Source organism: Papaver somniferum, chromosome 9, assembly GCF_003573695.1.
Source record: "Papaver somniferum cultivar HN1 chromosome 9, ASM357369v1, whole genome shotgun sequence".
NCBI classification, from domain to species: domain Eukaryota; kingdom Viridiplantae; phylum Streptophyta; class Magnoliopsida; order Ranunculales; family Papaveraceae; genus Papaver; species Papaver somniferum.
Window position 1 is genome coordinate 97,700,136 of NC_039366.1, and position 6,764 is coordinate 97,706,899.

A 6,764-nucleotide genomic window follows, 5' to 3' on the forward strand; every position below is an offset into this window, starting at 1 on the left:
TTTATTTGGGATTGTAATTATTTTTTTGTCTTTATTTTTCTTTTATTTTTCTTTTTCTTTTTCTTTTTCTTTTATGGGCTTGTCTTAATTATTATTATTGTTTTTATTTTCTTTTATGGGTTGTGCTAATTTATGCTAGGTTTAGTTCAATTTTTTTTTTTCCAAAGCCCAATTTTAAACCAAAAACAAAATCCCTTATTAAAACCAAAACCCACTCAAAACCAAATCATCAAAACCCATTTTAAACCAAAATATTGGGCCTTTTTGTGGTCCAAAATTGTTTCCGATTGCTCTGACTAAAATGTTAGTTAAGGTACCTGCTAGGACATGATTGTGACCTACAGAGACCAAACAAACAGACTTGTTAGAATTAACCCAGACGAACCTATCGAAATTCTAAGTTCTGAGGGAGACAGTCCAGATCAACCAGAAACAATGGGAGAACCCCGTACACTCAAGGATTATATGTACCCAACGAGAACCAGTCAACCTTCTTGTATTGTGCTACCTGAGGTTAATGGCCATTATGAGCTGAAATCGAGCACAATACAAATGCTTCCTATTTTTAGAGGTGTTGAGAATGAAAACCCTTATCACCATGTGAGAGAATTCGAGGAGATTTGTGGAACTCTGCGTTTCACTCAAATGCCCGATGAAATCCTAAAGTTAAGGCTCTTTCCTTTCTCCCTGAAAGATAATGCAAAGGCCTGGCTGTATGCTTTACAGCCTCAATCCATCATGACATGGGATGACCTCATAAAGGAGTTTTTCAAAAAGTTTTTCCCAAATCACAAGACTGCGACAATTCGTCAAAGTCTAAATAGCTTTGTGCAATTAGAGGGTGAGACCTTAGCTAGATACCTGGAGAGATTCAACGAATTATTGCTCCAATGTCCCCATCATGGTTTTGAAAAATGGAGACTTGTGCAAATTTTGTATGAAGGTATAGATGTGTCCACCCGAACAACTGTTGAGTCGATGTGCAATGGTCTATTCATAGACAAAACTGCTGATGCGTCTTGGGACTTCTTGATTGAAGTAGCTGAAAAGACACAACAGTGGGAATCCATCCGTGAACCCAGAAAGACTACATCAGAAGCTAAGGCTTTTAGGATTGAAGCAAATTTCGAGGCAAAAGCAAACATGGCATCAATAGTTTGGAGATTAGAAGAGTTAGAACTACATAAAAATTCAAAACCTTCCACCACTACTCTCCGAGAACATGTCGCTTCGTCTGTATGTGCCGCTTGTAACGATCCCAACCATCAATTCCAAAATTGTCCCGATTTGCTTGCAGTCCAGGAATCTAGGCTTGAACAGGCACATGCCATGTTTCAAAAACAAGAGCATAACCCCTATTCACAGACCTACAATCCAGGATGGAGAAACCACCCTAACTTTTCATGGTCCAAAGGACCCACTCAGGGAGGACCATCTCAACCCAATCAGAGCTATCAAAACAATCAGGGATATCAGAACAATCAAGGTTATCAACACCCGAGAAACCCTCAACAACAATCAAACCCTCAACAATCATATCCTCAACACAATACCGACAAGAGACTATCCAACATCGAGGAGATTGTCCAGAGTCTGGTGCAAAGTCAGAAAAGTCTTGATCAAAAGATGGGTCAAATCTGTGATTCCATAAGTGAGAGAGAAAAGGGTAAACTTCCGAGCCAACCCCAACAAAATCCAAAGAGTATATTTCAAACAGGCTCATCATCCTGCAAGGAAACCTCTCTCGATCAAGTACATGCCATTACCACCCTCCGAAGTGGTAAAGTCATCGAGAACAAAGTGGGCGAACCTAATGAATCTGATACAAATTCCACGATGTCTCCACAACCCCAGAAAACCAAAGAATCTGAGCAAGTTGGAAAGCCTGACAATTCTACCGCTATGAATGTCCCTTTGCCAACTCATTCTCCTGTTGCCCCATTTCCTCAGAGATTGATCTATCAACAGAAAAGTACCCATTACAATGAGATGTTAGATCTGTTCAAGAGAGTCAACATCAACATTCCTTTTCTTGAAGCAATCAAGCAAATCCCTGCTTATGCCAAATTCCTCAAAGACTTGTGTACTCAAAAGCGCAAGCTCAATGTGCACAAACGTGCTTTCTTAGCTGAGCAGGTGAGTTCCATCATTCTGAACAAAACTCCACCCAAGTTTAGGGATCCAGGATGTCCAACAATTTCTTGCACTATAGGAGAACACACGGTCAATAAAGCGTTATTATACCTGGGTGCAAGTGTTAACCTTCTGCCATATTCTGTTTATGAGCAGTTAGGTCTTGGGGAGTTGAAGCCAACATCTATCACTCTACAACTGGCAGACCGATCTGTCAAGATTCCTCGTGGATTGGTCGAAGACGTTTTGATCAAGGTTGACAAATTCTATTTTCCCGTAGACTTCATTGTCTTAGACACTCAACCTGTACAAAACCCAGACTGTCACATTCCAGACATCTTAGGACGTCCTTTCTTAGCTACGTCCAATGCGATTATTAATTGTCGTAACGGAATGTTGAAACTGTCTTTTGGCAACATGACGATAGAATTGAATGTGTTCGATATTAGTCAACAACCTGTGAATCTTGATGATGATGATGTGCATGAAGTTAATATGATTGAAGGATTAATACAAGATTCGTTGACTAACATTCTATCCGTCGATCCCTTTCAAGCATGTATGGAGAACTTTAACTCAGATTCCTATGATGATGCATACTGTAGTGACGTCCTATCTCTGCTCGAATCTGTACCTCAAATGGACGTCACTGAAAGGAAATATGAAGTGGAACCACCCTTACTCTCTGATTCCAAGCTCATTCCATCCATTGTTGAGCCACCAAGCTTGAATTGAAAACATTGCCTAGTACGTTGAAGTACGCATTCCTAGGTTCTTATGATACTTTACCTGTCATTATTTCATCATGTTTAGACACGGAACAGGAAAGTAAGCTTTTAGAAGTACTTAAGGAACACAAGGAGGCATTAGGATGGACCATCTCAGACCTCAAAGGAATAAGTCCTACCATTTGCATGCACCACATTAATCTCGAAGAGAGTGCCAAACCATCCAGGCAAATGCAAAGGAGACTTAATCCTAACATGAGAGATGTAGTCAAAGGAGAAATCCTGAAACTACTTGATGCGGGTATCATATACCCAATTCCCGATAGCAACTGGGTTAGTCCCATTCAAGTTGTGCCTAAGAAGTCAGGCATTACTGTAGTTCAGAACGACAAGAATGAATTAGTCCCTACTCGTACAACCACAGGATGGCGAGTATGCATCGACTACAGGAAGTTGAACACAGTAACAAGGAAGGATCACTTCCCGCTCCCTTTCATTGACCAAATGCTAGAACGTGTGTCTGGACACAGTCACTACTGTTTTCTAGATGGCTTTTCCGGTTATAACCAAATTCACATTGCTCCGGAAGATCAGGAAAAAACTACATTCACGTGTCCATTTGGGAAGTTTGCTTATAGACGTATGCCCTTCGGGTTGTGTAATGCACCTGCTACTTTTCAGCGTTGCATGATGAGCATTTTTTCTGACATGATAGATAGTATTCTCGAGATCTTTATGGATGATTTCTCTGTTTTTGGTTCCTCATTTGACGAATGTTTGAAGCATCTTGCCCTCGTGATATCCAGATGTAAAGAAAAGAACCTTGTTCTAAATTGGGAAAAATGCCATTTTATGGTGAATTCAGGAATAGTTCTAGGAGACATCATCTCAGAAAAAGGAATTGAAGTGGATAAAGCTAAAGTTGACCTCATTCAACATCTACCACAACCTCGCTCTGTGAAGGAGATCAGATCATTTCTAGGTCATGCTGGTTTTTACCGGCGATTCATCAAAGATTTCAGCAAAATCTCCAGACCTCTGTGCAATCTTATCTCCAAAGATGTTGCCTTCAATTTCGATGCTGCTTGTGTGAAGGCATGGGAGGAATTAAAAACCCTTCTCACCACCGCTCTTATAGTCCGACCACCCGATTGGAAGCTTCCGTTCGAACTTATGTGTGATGCCTCTGATTATGCTGTTGGTGCTGTTTTAGGACAGCGAGTTGATAGACTACCATATGTGATATACTATGCTAGCAAAACCCTTAATGATGCCCAACTCAATTATTCAACTACCGAGAAGGAATTGCTTGCCGTCGTTTTCGCATTAGACAAGTTTAGATCTTATCTGATAGGGTCTAAGATCATCATATACACATACCATGCGGCTTTGAAGTATCTTCTTTCCAAGAAGGATGCTAAAGCTCGCCTTATTCGATGGATACTATTATTACAGGAATTCGATCTCGAAATCCGTGATAAGAAAGGTTGTGAGAATGTGGTTGCTGATCATTTGTCTAGATTGACTTTAGAGTCTATTGATGAATTTGAGCTGATTAGAGAATCATTCCCAGATGAACAACTGATGTCTATCTCAGACCTTCCTTGGTTTGCTGATATTGTTAACTACCTCGCTACAGGTAGGATGCCCTCACGTTGGTCGAGACAAGACCGCTCTAAATTCCTGGCTGAAGTTAAACATTTCCTTTGGGATGACCCATATTTGTTTAAGTACTTCCCAGACCAAATCATTAGGAAATGTGTCCCCAACACCGAACAGAAAGATGTGATATCTTTCTGTCATGACCAAGCCTGTGGAGGCCATTTCAGTGCCAAGAAAACCGCTGCAAAGATCTTGCAGTGTGGGTTCTATTGGCCATCGTTGTTCAAGGACTGCCATGATTACTGTGTTGCCTGTGAACGTTTTCAGAAGCTGGGAAGCATTTCAAGGAGAAACATGATGCCATTGAATCCTATTCTGATTGTTGAGATTTTTGATGTTTGGGGGATCGACTTCATGGGTCCATTTCCCATGTCTGACAGCAAGTTGTACATCTTAGTCGCCGTTGACTACGTCTCCAAGTGGGTAGAAGCCATCGCAACCAGAACAAATGACCACAAGGTGGTACTTTCCTTTTTAAAGGAAAACATATTTTCACGTTTTGGTACCCCGAGAGCTATCATCAGTGACGGTGGCTCACATTTCTGCAATAGGCACTTCGAGTTTTTAGTACGCAAGTATGGAATAACTCACAAGGTTGCTACTCCGTACCACCCTCAGACCAGTGGACAAGTGGAAGTATATAATAGGGAAATCAAGCACATTCTAGAAAAGACGGTTAACCCGTCTAGGAAAGATTGGTCAATAAGATTGAATGATGCTTTGTGGGCCTATAGAACAGCGTATAAGACACCAATTGGCATGTCCCCCTATCGTCTAGTGTATGGAAAGCCGTGCCATCTTCTTGTGGAGTTAGAACATCGAGCTTATTGGGCAATCAAGCAACTGAACTTTTCTCTGGACGAAGCTGGAATTCAACGGAAACTTCAACTCAACGAGTTGGAAGAATTGAGAAATGAGGCTTATGACAGTGCCAGGTTATATAAGCAGAAGATGAAGATATTTCATGACAAGCGTATTCTACGCAAATCCTTCACTCCTGGTCAGAAAGTCTTGCTGTATGACTCCCAGTTACATCTTTTTCCAGGAAAACTGCCTTCCAGATGGAAGGGACCGTACCTAGTACGCACAGTTTTCCCTCATGGAGCTGTAGAGCTTGAAGATGTCTCCAACAAGAACATTTTCAAAGTCAACGGGCAGAGATTAAAACCATTCCTTGAACCATTCCCACCCGACACTGAAACAACCAACCTGGAGGACCCAGTCTATGTGGACTAAGCTGGTCCACCCTTGTACATAAGTAGCTGCGTTTCTTCCCCATTGAAAACCAAAAAGCCTTTTTCCCTAAAAAACCAAAAAGTCCAATCCCATTAAAAACCAAATTTTCTTGTAGATAATGTGTTAGTTAAATTTCCTTTTGTATATATTTTGTGCTCATCCATTGTGACTCCGAATATGTTGGAGTTTTGCCTTGGATAACGGAGTTTTAATTCTGCTTTCGCCGAAATCGGGTATTCTCTCTCCTTTTACTCTACTCAGCATGTCCCTTTCCATATGTTGCATTTTAATTCTTTCCATATTTTTAAACATTGAGGACAATGTTTAGTTTAGGTTTGGGGGTATAGAGTAGATACCACGATAATATGCCATAATTGAAAACAAGAACTCCTTCTTTTTGAAAAATTTAAAAATGATAAAAAAAAAAATTAAAAAATTAAAAAATTAAAAAATCATAAAAAATGGAGCTCATTTACCTTGAAATGTTGACTCTTGTGCAAATATGTAATTATTAGGAGTCTTAGTCTAGATATTTAGGCACCCTGATTCTAGCACAATTCACATAGTGATAAGAAACTTGCACGCGCACGATCTACCAATACATGTATAGCCTCGATCTTCAAGGTGTTTGATAGGAAGTTAGATTGACAATCACTTTAGAATACTGAATGAGACTTGACTAGCTTGTTCTTTGGTTGGCTGGGGTAGAAGTTGGAGGATACGTTAAGAAAAGCAACCATAGAATTTGACCGGATGCATTCGATAAGGGCCACCTCTTGCTTAGAGTCATGTAATTATGTTTTTCTTTTTGTTCATGTATCAAAAGTGTCACTATGTTGTAAAGATCAAAGTTATTTTTTCAAAAAAAAAAAAAAAAAAAAAAAAAAAAAAAAAAATCAAATCAATCAAGTATTTATTTATTCCATGTTTTGTCATGTTAAAGACAATAGTTCTCTCTTGTTCCAAAAATAAAAAAGAGTAATCAATGTAAATAAGAGTCATGTA